The sequence below is a fragment of the Schistocerca serialis genome, chromosome 8 (genome assembly GCF_023864345.2).
Source record: "Schistocerca serialis cubense isolate TAMUIC-IGC-003099 chromosome 8, iqSchSeri2.2, whole genome shotgun sequence".
NCBI classification, from domain to species: Eukaryota; Metazoa; Arthropoda; class Insecta; order Orthoptera; family Acrididae; genus Schistocerca; species Schistocerca serialis.
In genome coordinates this window covers 562,689,773-562,707,061 of record NC_064645.1, presented here as the reverse complement: position 1 = coordinate 562,707,061, position 17,289 = coordinate 562,689,773, and the positions used below count along the sequence as shown (strand labels likewise).

The 17,289-nt window shown below is 46.8% G+C and overlaps 1 protein-coding gene and 1 pseudogene across 1 annotated transcript in view; both read right to left on the bottom strand.

Moving 5' to 3' along the window:
* LOC126416385 (ATP-binding cassette sub-family G member 4) overlaps positions 1-17,289 on the bottom strand; it is a 364,704-nt gene that overhangs the window by 302,852 nt on the left and 44,563 nt on the right. The gene's annotated exons all lie outside the window — the stretch shown is intronic.
* Positions 7,717-7,834, bottom strand: LOC126417202 (5S ribosomal RNA; annotated as a pseudogene).

The window sequence follows — 17,289 nt, the reverse complement described above, 5'->3', positions numbered from 1 at the left end:
CTCTTGAAGAAGATCGCAGTGTGTCTTGTAAGGAACTCTCTGAAACCACGGAAATTCCTCCAACATCAATATTCCGTATTCTGATAAATGATTTTAAGAAGAGAAAAATATCTTCGAGATAGGTTCCACACAGTTTGACTGCTGAAGAGAAGCAGAAATGCCTGGACACTGCAAACTCGCTCACACAACGATTCGACCACGAACATCAAGGATTTTGTGTGTCGAATTGTCGCTACTGATGAAACGTGGAATAGAGACTTTGAACCGAAGTTGAAATCACAGTCCAATGAGAAGAGAGCTTCAGATTCTCCACGTCCAAAAAAATTTCGACATGCTCAAGCAGATGATGATTTTTGCCTGAAATCACCAAGGAATCATCTTGACAGACAGCGTCCCATGTGGAACAAATGTCACAGCAGCGTATTATAGTAACTTCGTGCAAAATCTGCGCAGAAAAACGCACAAAACCCGACCTCACTTGCCCGAAGCTGGGCCACTCATTCTCCACGACAATGCTCGCCTGCGTATTGGAGAGGCTGTAGCCCAAAATCTGCGCGACTACGAATGGGAAGTGTTGGCGCATCCTCCCTACAGACCAGACATGAGTCCATCTGACTTCGACTGTTTCCCGCAGTCGAAAAAACCTATGCGTGTATGCGTGGAATCGGTTATCTTTCTCTGGAAAAGCTTTCTACCACCGTTACCAGAGCCATTCGACAGATGAACGGAAATTGTGTCCTGGATGGAGTAATGGAGCTTCCGAGACGTTGGGATGTAGTCACAGCGAAGCAAGGAGACAATGTAGAAGAACTGTGAAGAGATTTTAAAAATAACTACATCTACATCTACATCTATACTCCGCAAGCCACCTAACGGTGTGTGGCGGAGGGCACTTTACGGGCCACTGTCATTACCTCCCTTTCCTGTTCCAGTCGCGTATGGTTCGCGGGAAGAACGACTGCCGGAAAGCCTCCGTGCGCGCTCTAATCTCTCTAATTTTACATTCGTGATCTCCTCGGGAGGTACAAGTAGGGGTGAGCAATATATTCGATACCTCATCCAGAAACGCACCCTCTCGAAACCTGGACAGCAAGCTACACCGCGATGCAGAGCGCCTCTCTTGCAGAGTCTGCCACTCGAGTTTGCTAAACATCTCCGTAACGCTGTCACGCTTACCAAATAACCCTGTGACGAAACGCTTCGCCCTTCTTTGGATCTTCTCTATCTCCTCTGTCAACCTGACCTGGTACGGATCCCTCACTGATGAGCAATACTCAAATATAGATCGAAAGAGTGTTTTGTAAGCCACCTCCTTTGTTGACGGACTACATTTTCTAAGGACTCTCCCAATGAATCTCAACCTGGCACTCATCTTACCAACAATTAATTTTATATGATCATTCCACTTCAGATCGTTCCGTACGCATACTCCCAGATATTTTACAGAAGGAATTGCTACCAGTGTTTGTTCCGCTGTCATATAATCATACAATAAAGGATCCTTCTTTCTATGTATTCGGAATACATTACATTTGTCTATGTTAAGGGTCAGTTGCCACTCCCTGCACCAAGTGCCTATCCACTGCAGATCTTTCTGCATTTCGCTACAATTTTCTAATGCTGCAACTTCTCTGTATACTACAGCATCATCCGCGAAAAGCCGCGTGGAACTTATACACTCCTGGAAATGGAAAAAAGAACACATTGACGCCGGTGTGTCAGACCCACCATACTTGCTCCGGACACTGCGAGAGGGCTGTACAAGCAATGATCACACGCACGGCACAGCGGACACACCAGGAACCGCGGTGTTGGCCGTCGAATGGCGCTAGCTGCGCAGCATTTGTGCACTGCCGCCGTCAGTGTCAGCCAGTTTGCCGTGGCATACGGAGCTCCATCGCAGTCTTTAACACTGGTAGCATGCCGCGACAGCGTGGACGTGAACCGTATGTGCAGTTGACGGACTTTGAGCGAGGGCGTATAGTGGGCATGCGGGAGGCCGGGTGGACGTACCGCCGAATTGCTCAACACGTGGGGCGTGAGGTCTCCACAGTGCATCGATGTTGTCGCCAGTGGTCGGCGGAAGGTGCACGTGCCCGTCGACCTGGGACCGGACCGCAGCGACGCACGGATGCACGCCAAGACCGTAGGATCCTACGCAGTGCCGTAGGGGACCGCACCGCCACTTCCCAGCAAATTAGGGACACTGTTGCTCCTGGGGTATCGGCGAGGACCATTCGCAATCGTCTCCATGAAGCTGGGCTACGGTCCCGCACACCGTTAGGCCGTCTTCCGCTCACGCCCCAACATCGTGCAGCCCGCCTCCAGTGGTGTCGCGACAGGCGTGAATGGAGGGACGAATGGAGACGTGTCGTCTTCAGCGATGAGAGTCGCTTCTGCCTTGGTGCCAATGATGGTCGTATGCGTGTTTGGCGCCGTGCAGGTGAGCGCCACAATCAGGACTGCATACGACCGAGGCACACAGGGCCAACACCCGGCATCATGGTGTGGGGAGCGATCTCCTACACTGGCCGTACACCACTGGTGATCGTCGAGGGGACACTGAATAGTGCACGGTACATCCAAACCGTCATCGAACCCATCGTTCTACCATTCCTAGACCGGCAAGGGAACTTGCTGTTCCAACAGGACAATGCACGTCCGCATGTATCCCGTGCCACCCAACGTGCTCTAGAAGGTGTAAGTCAACTACCCTGGCCAGCAAGATCTCCGGATCTGTCCCCCATTGAGCATGTTTGGGACTGGATGAAGCGTCGTCTCACGCGGTCAGCACGTCCAGCACGAACGCTGGTCCAACTGAGGCGCCAGGTGGAAATGGCATGGCAAGCCGTTCCACAGGACTACATCCAGCATCTCTACGATCGTCTCCATGGGAGAATAGCAGCCTGCATTGCTGCGAAAGGTGGATATACACTGTACTAGTGCCGACATTGTGCATGCTCTGTTGCCTGTGTCTATGTGCCTGTGGTTCTGTCAGTGTGATCATGTGATGTATCTGACCCCAGGAATGTGTCAATAAAGTTTCCCCTTCCTGGGACAATGAATTCACGGTGTTCTTATTTCAATTTCCAGGAGTGTATATATTGAGAAAAGTAATGGTCCCATAACACTCCCCTGTGGCGCGCCAGAGGTTGCTTCAACGTCTGTAGACGTCTCTCCATTGAGAACAACATGCTGTGTTCTGTTTGCTAAAAACTCTTCAATCCAGCCACACAGCTGGTCTGATATTCCGTACCAAAAAAATTAGTGTGCATTATTTATGAAATGTCCCTTGTATATTTTATCGGTAAGCACTGACCTTCGGATGAAATGCTTTGTTCCCATTAATTACGAATATTAGGTACACGTTTCACAAAAACCTCATTATACACTGGAGAGTACAGGTACGTTATACCGTGACTGTCACTGATATCGAATGAAACAAGTTTACTGTTACCAGTCACTGTTTATTTATTCCAGAACGCGTTTCAGAGGTCGAAACCTCCATCATCACGACAGATGTCATAGTAACACATATAAATTTACCTGATGATGGAAGTTTAAACCTTTGAAACGCGTTGTGAAATAAGTCAACAGTAAAGTTGTCTTATTTGAGATCCTCACCTAACATTATTAGGTTCGAATTTTTAAATATAGCCTCTTCCCAGCCGTGTAGCTATCATTCGCCCGCTGCTCACATCCGTTCGCGACCGTGTCTGAAATAGGTCAGCGCCAGGCAGCAGGTCATCAGCGGCGCCAGATAAAGGCCGCGAGGCAGTCGATCTCGCTACCCTTACTCCACTCCACGGAGACGAAGTCCAGCCTGGCTGGTAAACATGCTTTCACAACCAAGGACCATACGCGGCGCAGCAGCAGTACTCATGTCGGACACTACACTCGAGAAAGCGCAATAAGGTCCTCAGTGTCCTCAGCAAACTTAAACAATTTGTTACTTAGCATAAGCAGCACCATCATATGGTTGGCTGACGTGCTGTTTTCTGCAGACGAGTAATGTCCTTGGACGGTCGTAAGCAAACGCTAAAAGTCTTGGAAAATAAATAAATGTTACTCCATCTTCGCCTCAGGAGCGTGGGACGGCTGCTGGTCGATTCAATGTGATAATACGAGGGCAGTTCAATAAGTAATGCAACACATTTTTTTTCTGAAACAGGGGTTGTTTTATTCAGCATTGAAATACACCAGGTTATTCCCCAATCTTTTAGCTGCACAACACTATTTTTCAACGTATTCTCCATTCAATGCTACGGCCTTACGCCACCTTGAAATGAGGGCCTGTATGCCTGCACGGTACCATTCCACTGGTCGATGTCGGAGCCAACGTCGTACTGCATCAATAACTTCTTCATCATCCGCGTAGTGCCTCCCACGGATTGCGTCCCTCATTGGGCCAAACATATGGAAATCCGACGGTGCGAGATCGGGGCTGTAGGGTGCATGAGGAAGAACAGTCCACTGAAGTTTTGTGAGCTCCTCTCGAGTGCGAAGACTTGTGTGAGCTCTTGCGTTGTCATGAAGAAGGAGAAGTTCGTTCAGATTTTTGTGCCTACGAACACGCTGAAGTCGTTTCTTCAATTTCTGAAGAGTAGCACAATACACTTCAGAGTTGATCGTTTGACCATGGGGAAGGACATCGAACAGAATAACCGCTTCAGCGTCCCAGAAGACTGTAACCATGACTTTACCGGCTGAGGGTATGGCTTTAAACTTTTTCTTGGTAGGGGAGTGGGTGTGGCACCACTCCATTGATTGCCGTTTTGTTTCAGGTTCGAAGTGATGAACCCAAGTTTCATCGCCTGTAACAATCTTTGACAAGAAATTGTCACCCTCAGCCACATGACGAACAAGCAATTCCGCACAGATGGTTCTCCTTTGCTCTTTATGGTGTTCGGTTAGACAACGAGGGACCCAGCGGGAACAAACCTTTGAATATCCCAACTGGTGAACAATTGTGACAGCACTACCAACAGAGATGTCAAGTTGAGCACTGTGTTGTTTGATGGTGATCCGTCGATCATCTCGAACGAGTGTGTTCGCACGCTCCGCCATTGCAGGAGTCACAGCTGTGCACGGCCGGCCCGCACGCGGGAGATCGGACAGTCTTGCTTGACCTTGCGGCGATGATGACACACGCTTTGCCCAACGACTCACCGTGCTTTTGTCCACTGCCAGATCACCGTGGACATTCTGCAAGCGCCTATGAATATCTGAGATGCCCTGGTTTTCCGCCAAAAGAAACTCGATCACTGCCCGTTGTTTGCAACGCACATCCGTTACAGACGCCATTTTAACAGCTCCGTACAGCGCTGCCACCTGTCGAAAGTCAATGAAACTATACGAGACGAAGCGGGAATGTTTGAAAATATTCCACAAGAAATTTCCGGTTTTTTCAACCAAAATTGGCCGAGAAAAAAAATGTGTTGCATTACTTATTGAACTGCCCTCGTACTTGACCAACAGCCGTTATTCTGATATTGCTTCCTTAGGCAACCAGTTTCGACGTTCCAATCACGTTATCTTCAGGCCTGTAGCATGAATGATACCAAGCATCATTCGTGCATGTATAAGACAAGGTGCCAATATGTGAAGAGCACACATGCTCCTGAAACTCTGATGTCCACGGAACTAGATAAGAATATTGGTGCCTTATCTTACACATGTACGAATGGTACTTGGTGTCGTTCATGCGACAGGCCTGAAGATGGCGTGATTCACACGTTGAAACTGGTTGCCTAATATGACTATCAAAGCAACGGCTGTTGGTACAGTTTTCTTACATTACAAGACTTGGAAAAAGTTTCTATTCCGTGTAATGACTGGTAGCTGTCTAAAAGATCTACGTTATAACAAAGAGAGGATTTTTTTTTACTAAAGCATTACTGAATATTTAATTGAAAATTATCATCTTCTGACAGGTCTTCTATCTTTTACATCGTGCTATTAAACCGAACCTGCAGGGAAAGAAAGGAACAAAATTACAGGTTTTTCGAAGGGATCGTGGCAGAGATGCATTACTTCTATCGTGTTTTCCTATGATTCATACCAAACAAGTCCAGTACGTTCACAGTCGTCTAAACATCGGATGGCGGCATTTGCATGTTGGCGTAGAGAGACAGACATGACAATAAGCGAACATGGTAATACCAAAACTTTTTGTTGTACTTTTGACGCGTAAAGAGAGTTTTGGTTCATTTCTCAGCAATCCAGTTTACGAAGCAAACTTCAGCTTCCGTTCTGAACGTCATTAAAACCCTTCTAAAAACAACAGAAAACACAATTATTTTAGTATAATTTTTACTGCGAATTTCTTGTCAGCCATACGCAAAAACTTAAAGAACTTTTGTCGTCGTATTTGGTATTACGGAGCAAAAAACTGCACAGTGTCGACTGATAAAAATGTGTTACTGGTTTTATCTCGTTGTTAGTAAGGTTATGAGAGAGTTAATCACCATGGACTGAGCCTCCTGTGACCTTTTTTCCACTGTATCTGAGGGAGATTGTGGGCCGCAGGAGAGCGTAGTCCTTTTCAGCCAGTAGTTGGATTTTGTCCCATTCAGTAGAAGATGAAGGCTTTAAAATAAGTGCAGGGGACGACATATTTTTTTTTTAATTTCTCGCCAAAATAAATCTAGCTGCGAATGTTTACAGTAGAACACTGTGTATCCACTGACCACCTACTCTCGTCCGTCAACTCATTTAGGTTACGGCGGTACTTTCACTCGGCGGACCAGAGAAAAGCATGCCGCGAGATGACTCTCCTTATTCCACTGCTGGCCTTAGCCAGGCTCCCTGCCGAGCTTTTGTCATCTTTTTTTCTGTCCGAGAGGCTACTTTCACTTCCTCAGCTGTGTAGCATTGTGTGCTGAGTGCCGAGCGCAGAATAGAGAAGCACGGCCGAGCGACTGCAGAGAATCATCCTCCATGCAGTCCCGATTTGGCCCCATCCGATTTTCGTCTGTTTCCAAAACTTAACGAACGCCTTCGAGGACTTCAATTCGATTGTGGTTAAGCGAAGCAGGGTTGAGGTTGTGTCTTCAAGAAAGTCAAACACTGTGCAGTGATGCTATCAACGAAGTAGTCTTTCGTTGTTAGAAATGTTTTAGTCACCAGGTTGCCTGCGTTGAGTAATTAAGTCGGCGTCTCTGGCCGAGCGATTCTAGGCGCTTCAGACATTAACCGCGCAACCGCTACCGTCGCAGGTTCGAATCCTGCCTCGGGCATGGATGTGTGCGATGTCCTCAGGTTAGTTAGGTTTAAGTAGTTCTAAGTTCTAGGGGACTGATGACCTCAGATGTTAAGTCCCATAGTGCTCAGAGCCACTTGAACCATTTGAGTAATTAACTTGTAGACGTGAAGAATAAAGACGAAGAATGTTAACAAAGTCTGCTTTATTTAAAAAGCTTTAAGAGTTTTCACATAAAAAATTCGGAGCCGTTACTTTTCAGCACGCTCTCGTACATTCATAACAATTGTTTAAAGCGGTGTCCCCTAACTTCAATATAGTTATTACATCGTAAAAGCGTAAAAAAAGTAAAAAAAAAAGTCTGACGTGTCATCCTCAGTCCACAGGCGTCACCGGAGGGACATGTGGCCAGCACACTGCTCTCCCGGCCGTATGACAGTTACCGAGACCGGAGCCGCTACTTCTCAATCAAGTAGCTCCTCAGTTTGCCTCACAAGGGCTGAGTGCACCCCTCTTGCCAACAGCGCTCGGCAGACCGGATGGTCACCCATCCAAGTACTAGCCCAGCTCGACAGCGCTTAACTTCGGTGATCTGACGGGAACCGGTGTTACCACTGCGGCAAGGCCGTTGGCCTAGTTATTACATCACTGCACAAAAGTTCGGTCATACCCATCCAAGAACCCAGTGCTATCCGAGAAAGTCACAGTCAGAGGGAATTTTCTCGCAGTCCTCTTCCAACTGACTGGTATCGTGCATAATGCTTTCCACATGACCTTACAACGAGCAGTCTATCAGAGTTACGATGGATAGAATACTGGCGCAGGCAAACAGTTACAGGCCTGTCAACCGATCACTGGTTGCTCCCACTAGATAACTGCAAATCTTCACAACTGCAGTGCGCGGATTCTGAACGCCCCACACGTGGTTATTGCGACTGCTGAGCATTCCATCTGTTGTGAAACATTCTTCACCTGGGGGAAGTTTACATGTAGCAAAGTGTGGACAAGCACATAAGACTGCAGCAACACGATGCGAGATCTGAAGTCAAATTTACACTTTCTGTGGCTGTTAGGTGTGCAGCTGGTGTTCCTGTATTAAAATAATACGAATTACTGCGCACGCTGACTGATGGATGGAGTGGTGAGTGGAATCTACTCAAGCCAATCGCGCGAACCAGAACTGTTTCTCCCCTGTCTTTTTGGGTGTCCGTACAGTTCAGTGTCGTCCTCTGCTGTTGTATAGTGGTACGAAATCACTGGAATACTCTATGTGGGTACTTGGCACGATGCAACCTGTCAGCTTCGCTACAGGTTCCGTTCGCTTGTCCCCGCACAGAAGTCACGTGTGCTCATTCCGTAACTGGAACAGCCATGTTTCACTAGCTGATCGACTGTGCTCTTCAAATTAAAAACACAGACTGCAGTCTTGAAGACCTCTACATCAGCAGACGCACCACGCCATCTATTGTCCAATTTGCAGTGTTAGCATCTACGTTCATAAGACTTCTGTGTTCCAGTTGGTTAGGCTTATTTGTTCATTCGGCAGTAAATCACTCCGAACAGGTACTCCTAGTACTTACATAACTGGGCTAGTGGGGATATAAACAGTTTCTTGATAGAAATTTCGGGTTCGTGAGATCTAAATTGGCAGTCATCATCTGTGAACCCAGGTAACTAGACGAATGGTAAAGTATGTGCTCTAGAGTTGCTTATTTCTAAATTAGAGAATAAAAATATGATGATATGTAGCTAATGCCCTGGATTTGTTGCTGAAGATTGTAGGTTCTATTGTTTTGGAAAAAATTTATAAGGTTGTAGTCATCATTGTAGCGTGACACCTGCTATTCTACATCTACATCTACACTCCTGGAAATGGAAAAAAGAACACATTGACACCGGTGTGTCAGACCCACCATACTTGCTCCGGACACTGCGAGAGGGCTGTACAAGCAATGATCACACGCACGGCACAGCGGACACACCAGGAACCGCGGTGTTGGCCGTCGAATGGCGCTAGCTGCGCAGCATTTGTGCACCGCCGCCGTCAGTGTCAGCCAGTTTGCCGTGGCATACGGAGCTCCATCGCAGTCTTTAACACTGGTAGCATGCCGCGACAGCGTGGATGTGAGCCGTACGTGCAGTTGACGGACTTTGAGCGAGGGCGTATAGTGGGCATGCGGGAGGCCGGGTGGACGTACCGCCGAATTGCTCAATACGTGGGGCGTGAGGTCTCCACAGTACATCGATGTTGTCGCCAGTGGTCGGCGGAAGGTGCACGTGCCCGTCGACCTGGGACCGGACCGCAGCGACGCACGGATGCACGCCAAGACCGTAGGATCCTACGCAGTGCCGTAGGGGACCGCACCGCCACTTCCCAGCAAATTAGGGACACTGTTGCTCCTGGGGTATCGGCGAGGACCATTCGCAACCATCTCCATGAAGCTGGGCTACGGTCCCGCACACCGTTAGGCCGTCTTCCGCTCACGCCCCAACATCGTGCAGCCCGCCTCCAGTGGTGTCGCGACAGGCGTGAATGGAGGGACGAATGGAGACGTGTCGTCTTCAGCGATGACAGTCGCTTCTGCCTTGGTGCCAATGATGGTCGTATGCGTGTTTGGCGCCGTGCAGGTGAGCGCCACAATCAGGACTGCATACGACCGAGTCACACAGGGCCAACACCCGGCATCATGGTGTGGGGAGCGATCTCCTACACTGGCCGTACACCACTGGTGATCGTCGAGGGGACACTGAATAGTGCACGGTACATCCAAACCGTCATCGAACCCATCGTTCTACCATTTCTAGACCGGCAAGGGAACTTGCTGTTCCAACAGGACAATGCACGTCCGCATGTATCCCGTGCCACCCAACGTGCTCTAGAAGGTGTAAGTCAACTACCCTGGCCAGCAAGATCTCCGGATCTGTCCCCCATTGAGCATGTTTGGGACTGGATGAAGCGTCGTCTCACGCGGTCTGCACGTCCAGCACGAACGCTGGTCCAACTGAGGCGCCAGGTGGAAATGGCATGGCAAGCCGTTCCACAGGACTACATCCAGCATCTCTACGATCGTCTCCATGGGAGAATAGCAGCCTGCATTGCTGCGAAAGGTGGATATACACTGTACTAGTGCCGACATTGTGCATGCTCTGTTGTCTGTGTCTATGTGCCTGTGGTTCTGTCAGTGTGATCATGTGATGTATCTGACCCCAGGAATGTGTCAATAAAGTTTCCCCTTCCTGGGACAATGAATTCACGGTGTTCTTATTTCAATTTCCAGGAGTGTACATCATACTCCGCAAGCCACCCAATAGTGTGTGGCGGCGGAAGGTACTTTCGGTACCACTATGTGATTCCTCCAAGCCTGTTCCACTCGCGAATAGTGCGTGGGAAGAATGATTGTCGGTAAGCCTATACATTGGCTCTAAATTCTCAAATTTTCTTCTCGTGGTCAATATGCAAGATATATGTGGGAGGAAGTAATGTGCTGTCTGACCCGTCCTGAAAAGAGCTGACCCGAAATTTCAATAGTATATCTCTCCATGATGCACATCGTCTCTCTTGTAATGTCTGCCAATGGAGTTTGTTTAGCTTCTCCGTAACGCTCTCTCGCCAGCTAAACGATCCCGTGACGAAACGCGCTGCTCTTCGTTGGATCTTCTCTATCTCTCTATCAGTGCTACCTGATAGGGATCCCAGACAGATGAACAATACTCAAGAATCGGACGAACAAGCGCCTTATAAGCCACTTCCTTCGTGGATGAGTTACATTTCCTTAAGATTCTTCCGATGAACCTTGGTCTTGTGTCTGGTTTTCCCCGGAACTAAATCGACAAAGGTAAAGGTAACATCCGGAGTACCACAGGGAAGTGTGAGAGGACCGCTGCTGTTCACAATATTTATAAATGATCTAGTAGAAAGCGTCGGATGTTCTTTAAGGGTATTAAAAGATGATGCAGTTGTCTATATCAAAGTAGCAACGCCACAAGATAGTGAGAATTTGCAGAACGACCTGCAGAGACTTGATGAATGGTGCAGACTCTGACAGTTGACTCCGAACGTAAATAAATGTAACATAAATTGCGCATACATGTGAAAAGAAATCCACTACTGAACAGCTACACTATTAATGACAAACAGCTGGAGACGGCGTCTGCCGTAAAATATGTAGGGGTAACTATCCAGAGCGAACTTAAGTGGTAGGGTGGATCTTTCCCGCGAGTTACCAGTCTCACTGCAAAAGACGTAGAAAAAAAACAATGCCACTGAAGTCAGTGCAAATGAGGGAGTGAAAAAAGGCAAGCTGTAAGCGTATAAAATCTAGTATTTGAACTTGAGTATTCAACCTTCAAGTGATCATTTGTTATGCTCACGATGCAAAACTAGTTTCATGTAGTGACGTTTATTGACTCTCCCTTTGGATAGCTATTACGAGGTGCCTGAGTTGTTACATTATTTGATTTGGGAAGATATTAAAATTGTAACAGTAGAGTCTCTCTATTCCGAATCATGCTATTCCGAAAATCCTCCTAATCTGAACAGAATTCAGAAAAAATACCGATTTTTTAACTTAAAAACAAGAGAAATTAAAAAGACATTCGTGAAAAAAATGTTCATTTATTATTGTACAAAGAAGTAAAATGGAGACATACACAGAAACTAAACTTGATTAAAAAGGCCTGAAACCAAATTGGAATGAAAGCTGGTTACTTACAATACAGTACATACAGTACATGTCGCCGGCCGGGGTGGCCGACGGTTCTAGGCGCTACAGTCTGGAACAGCGCGACCGCTACGGTCGCAGGTTCGAATCCTGCCTCGGGCATGGATGTGTGTGATGACCTTAGGTTAGTTAGGTTTAAGTAGTTCTAAGTTCTACGGGAGTGATGACCTCAAAATGTTAAGTCCCATAGTGCTCAGAGCCATTTGAACCAGTATATGTCAGCTCCATTTATACAATTCTGTAGAATAATATTTAATCACTGCTAAACACAAAAAACAACCAGTTTACACACACTTAAGAAGTAAAGTCAGCCATTTTTTTCTGACGAAGAGCGCTGAGTCGACTCGAGGACGCGATGTTCCGCCATCGCCACACTTCGTACTGATGAAGCTTGCTGTTCGACGTAACATAAGCCAAGGTCAAGAGAATCTGCCGCGTCTGTGTGCGATATGAGTTCAGCCTGAGCGTTCACCTCCTCCTCGCTTACCTCCAAGTCGATCTCAGCTGACCAGGCCAGCACCATTACAACGTCTTCGGCTCGCTACGATGTCTTCGGCTCCCTATTCCTGGTGGCCATGGTCGTCGATAGCAGCCCACTGCTCAACACAGCTTTCTTCTGTGTTTTCACAGCCAGAAATTTTCTTGACTAGTGGAACAAGCTCACAGTCTTTAACTGGTGTAAAAGTTGCTTCAGCAAATTCCAATGTAGGCCAGAGATTTTTCCATGATTTTTGTAATTTGCGTTTAGTGGTGTTACGCCATGCTTTAGCCAAGCAGTAAATCACTTCTTCCTAATTTATTGTAGCATTGTGATCTCATTTTCATCCTCTTCAAGTAAGGTGCGAAGCACCATTTTTCTGTATATCTGTTTGATGGCCTGCAACGCACCCTAGTCCATAGTCTGAAGTATTGACGTTACATTCGGTGACAGAAAAGCTGTTTAGATGTCTCCAGAAACAAGTTTCGTTTCTTCTGGGTGGAACGGAACATTGTGTATAAACAGCAGAGCACGATTAGGAAGTCCACTTCCTGTATTCAATGCAGCCACTTTAGGGACAAATTGGTGCTCGAACCGTTCCTTGAACAAGTCGCGCTCCATCCAAGCATTATTCTTATTACCAATAAAATTTATTTTCTCATTTTCTGATTTATTTTCTGATTATAAATTCACTGGAAGTGTCTTTTTTTGAACCCCTGTGGTTTCGCCGATTTGCCTATTACTATCAGAGAAAGATTGTTGCCAACGCGTTGCCGCAAACTAAGCCAATTAGACATTGTCCATTTTAAACCCTGGGACAGACAACTCCTCTTGCGAAGCAAGAATTTTGGCAGGCAAAGCCTCAAAATTCAGTCCGGTTTCATCCACGTTGTAAAATTGCTGCGGTTAACAGCTTTGAGAAGAAGCAAAGTCTTTAAATTCTTTTGGGTAATTCGGAGTTGCTTCGTTGCCAGCTGATCGATTCCTCCCAGCAATCGTAAGCTGTCAAATTCCGTGTCTTTTCTTCCAACGATCCAAAAAACCACAGGTAGCTAAAAATGATGGGTCACCACCCATAAGCTTTGAACACGCTTGAGGCGCCTTTTCTTTCACCGAAGGACCAGAAATCAGGATTCCTTTCTGTTTTTCTTGAGTTAACCACAAGAATAAGGCCACGTCAAGTTTTTCATATGAAGACACTGTCGTTTTTTGCCGCTTTTCAAGAGTTATTTCACTTAAAGCAGAGCAGAACTGTTCAGTTTAACGTGATTGTTTTTCAGTCACTAATTTCTGATATTTCGACGCCATATTCGCGTGATATTTTAGCAGCATTTTTCCCCTTCTCCAGTCTTTTTAACACTTTAGGTTTTTGTTTTGACTTACGAGGATTGCCCAGAAAGTAATGCACCGCATTTTCTTTCTTCAACAATTTTTTATTGAACATAATGAGAATTACATGCACGAAAGAATGGTGTTTTATCTACAGATCCTAATTTTTCCACGTAAGCTCCATTCATTTCTATGGCCTTACTCCAGTGCGAAACAAGAGCGTGTTTGCCCTGCCGGTACTAATCCTTGTTCTGGTGGCGGAGCCAGTGCTTCACTGTGTGAACTTCCTTTGCTGACTGACAGATGCAGCGCCAACTGCCGAGTCGTAATGCGTCTATCCTCGCGAATGACAACATCAGGTCGCTGCAACGTGTCAGGTGTGACAGCCGTGGATGGTCTCCCCGACCGCGGCAAATCGTGGAGCTCCGCCGAGCCGCCTTCTGATGACCACACCCTCCGTCCTCAGCGACTGACTATACTTCTTTCGACAGCAGATGCTCCACAGACTATGCTCAAGCGTCTGTGAATATTCCCTAAAATTTCTTTCTCTGCAGTGAGAAATTCAATGAGGGCACATTGTTTGTGACGTACATCACCTAAGGACGCCACATTGAAACTGTTCTGCAGCTACGCTACCTGTTGGAAGTGACAGAAACGGCCCGCTCATTCAGCAGACCATTTGGGATTCGTGCCAAGCATTTGCTTGAGTCCCTTGGTGTGGAGCGTGTGGCCCACCAACGACAAGGTTTTACCCGCCTGCCTCCCTGGTTGCTCCAGAGGCCCAGCGTCCTTTTAGACTTGTCGGAGTACCGGAGGAGCTGCACTCCTGCGTTTGTTTTTACCTCCTTATTTTCCGATATTTTACAGCAACATCCCGACCATGTACCAGTATTTACGGATGGCTCTAAACAGGGGGACTCTGTTGGTTGTGCTGTTGTTTTCCCTGATCGAGTCGTCAAGTTACGGCTTCCTGCGGCGTTTACCATTTTTGATGCCGAATTGTTTGCGATCTTGCGGGCATTGGAGCAGGTGAGATGTTTTCCCAGTCGTAAGTTCCTCATCTGTCCCGACTCCCTGAGTGCCCTTCAGACCATGCAACACTTGTACCCAGCGGATACGGTCGTCCAGAACATCCATGATGCCCTACTCCACCTGCAACGGCAGGGGAAGGAGGTTTCTTTCTGCTGGGTGCCGGGGCACGTGGGTATTAGGGGAAACGAACTGGCGCATGTGGCTGCCAAAGATGCATGTTCCCTCCCTCACGTTCTTGAATGTGCCGTCCCCCTCCATGCTGTTACCTCCCTTTTGCGTTTTCGTGTTATGCGTCAATGGGAAGAGGAGTGGCTGGCAGTCGGTGAAAATAAGCTGCGTCTGGTCAAGGCCACCACGCGGCCATGGCGTACGTCCTACCAGTCATGCAGGCGGGATGAGGTTCTCCTCACTCGCCTCCGCATCGGGCACAGTCCCTTAACGCATGGTTTTTTACTCCGGCGGCAGCATCCTCCAATCTGCAGTGCTTGTGGCGTCCAGATTACTGTCCTTTATTCTCTGACCAGAGGGCGGTGGTTTCCTTGCCACCGGATTTGCCCTCTATTTTGCAAGACGACGCAACGACTGTGGTTAAGGTCTTACGGTTTTGTGTCCTGTCCAATTTGTTGCCTCGGATTTTAGGGAGAGGATTTTAATGTGCTGCTGGGTGACTGGCTCACCCAGGCTTTAGGTAAGAGGTCCGCCAGTCACGATTACCTACTTGTTTCACTTCGATTGCTGTTCTCTTTTCCTTGTGTTTCCTTTCCTATTTTAGTGCGTTTCTTCTCCTCTTGTTTTGCCTCTGTATGTGAGGATTTGTAACTGCGTCAGGTCTGTGTCTTTTAACCGTTCTCCTTGTTCGCTGTCCGTCTTCGTCCCTTCACTGCATGTGTTCCTGTTTCTATGCGTTTGGGCACTGATGACCACGCTGTTTAGCGCCCGAAAACCTCAAACCACACACACACACACACACACACACACACACACACACATTCAGCAGACTTCGAATGATACGCTTGTAACGTTTCGCATTCCTAGCATTGTTTTCAGCTGAGAAAAAAATGCGGCGCATTACTTTCTGGGCAACCCTCGTAGTCGAAAAACGACGTCGTTTACTTGCCATGTTTAATGTTTAACAGTTGACGTAGAGGGCTATGAACATAAATAAAAAAGGCACATTGACTCGGTAAAGTCACTCAACAGTCACAGAACAAGGCTTAACAATAAATCTGCAATGATGTTTGGAAAGTGCGAGGGAGAGGAATAGGTAGGCCATCTGCGCTATGAATCGTCGAAGTTCATTAGCAGATCCCCCGCACTTAATTTACGCCTAACAAGCCAATATATTGATATTATTCATGAAAGCCGCCTTCCCGCTAAACCGAACAGTAACCGGTCCCAATTAGTTCGGAGCGGGACTCTCTCTCTCTCTCTCTCTCTCTCTCTCTCACACACACACACACACACACACACACACACACACACACACTGAGAGAGCCTGATAGAGCCATAAGCAAGAATACCAAATAAAAGGATCTCATGCACTAGTTGCAGCCGGCCAGAGTGGCCGAGCGGTTCTAGGCGCTACAGTCTGGAACCGCGCAACCGCTACGGCCGCAGGTTCGAATCCTGCCTCGGGCATGGATGTGTATGATGTCCTTAGGTTAGTTAGGTTTAAGTAGTTCTAAGTTCTAGGGGACTGATGACCACAGAAGTTAAGTCCTATAGTGCTCAGAGCCATTTGAACCACTAGATGCAGGACTATAATCTAACTATATTATAAATGATGTCAGCTGACACCGAAGGTTGGTGGAATTAAATTTGCCGTTTGCAGTCTATCTTACATCTGAAGTAGCATAAACAAGGTTGCATCAGAGTACAGGCGTTTACTCCGTATCCTCACAACCTCGCCAGTCGGATAGTTTTCTTCTTCTTCTTCTTCCTTTTTTTTTTTTTTTTTTTTTATTTTTTATTTCAAAGCTGCCAACTCTCTTGCAAAACAATCCTTGAAGTTACCGGTCGTGAATAAAAGTAACATCATGTGTACTTGCGTGGAAGTATTCACATTCCTGTGAATAATTACTAATGCTATTACTTGTTGTTGCTTCCAGATGTCTTACAAGTGGGAATAGATTAAGTTCATTATACATATCTGCTATGAGCATCTGCAGTCTAACATTGTAAATGATAAATGCGATCGGCTGTGGAAATATCAGCAATTTCTTCGCATGACAGAAAAAGCTGGAGACTGATTAATTATTGCGAAACACATTGTAGACAGAATATTGGTATAGTGTTAAAATGGTCTCAGAGTTTTATAATTGCAAGAACATCTCTCGTGGATACTTAGTGTGTAGTAGACGCTGATTATTTGTCTCAGTGTGAAAGGTGTAGGCTCGCATGGAGCCAACTGGAACTGTAATGCGTTCAGGAAACCTAACTTTCATCCGAGATTAAAAGAATGTAAATTAAACTTTCCAGCTCTGAAAAACTGCTTCAGATAAGTTAGGAGAACCTCAGTTATCTTGCGA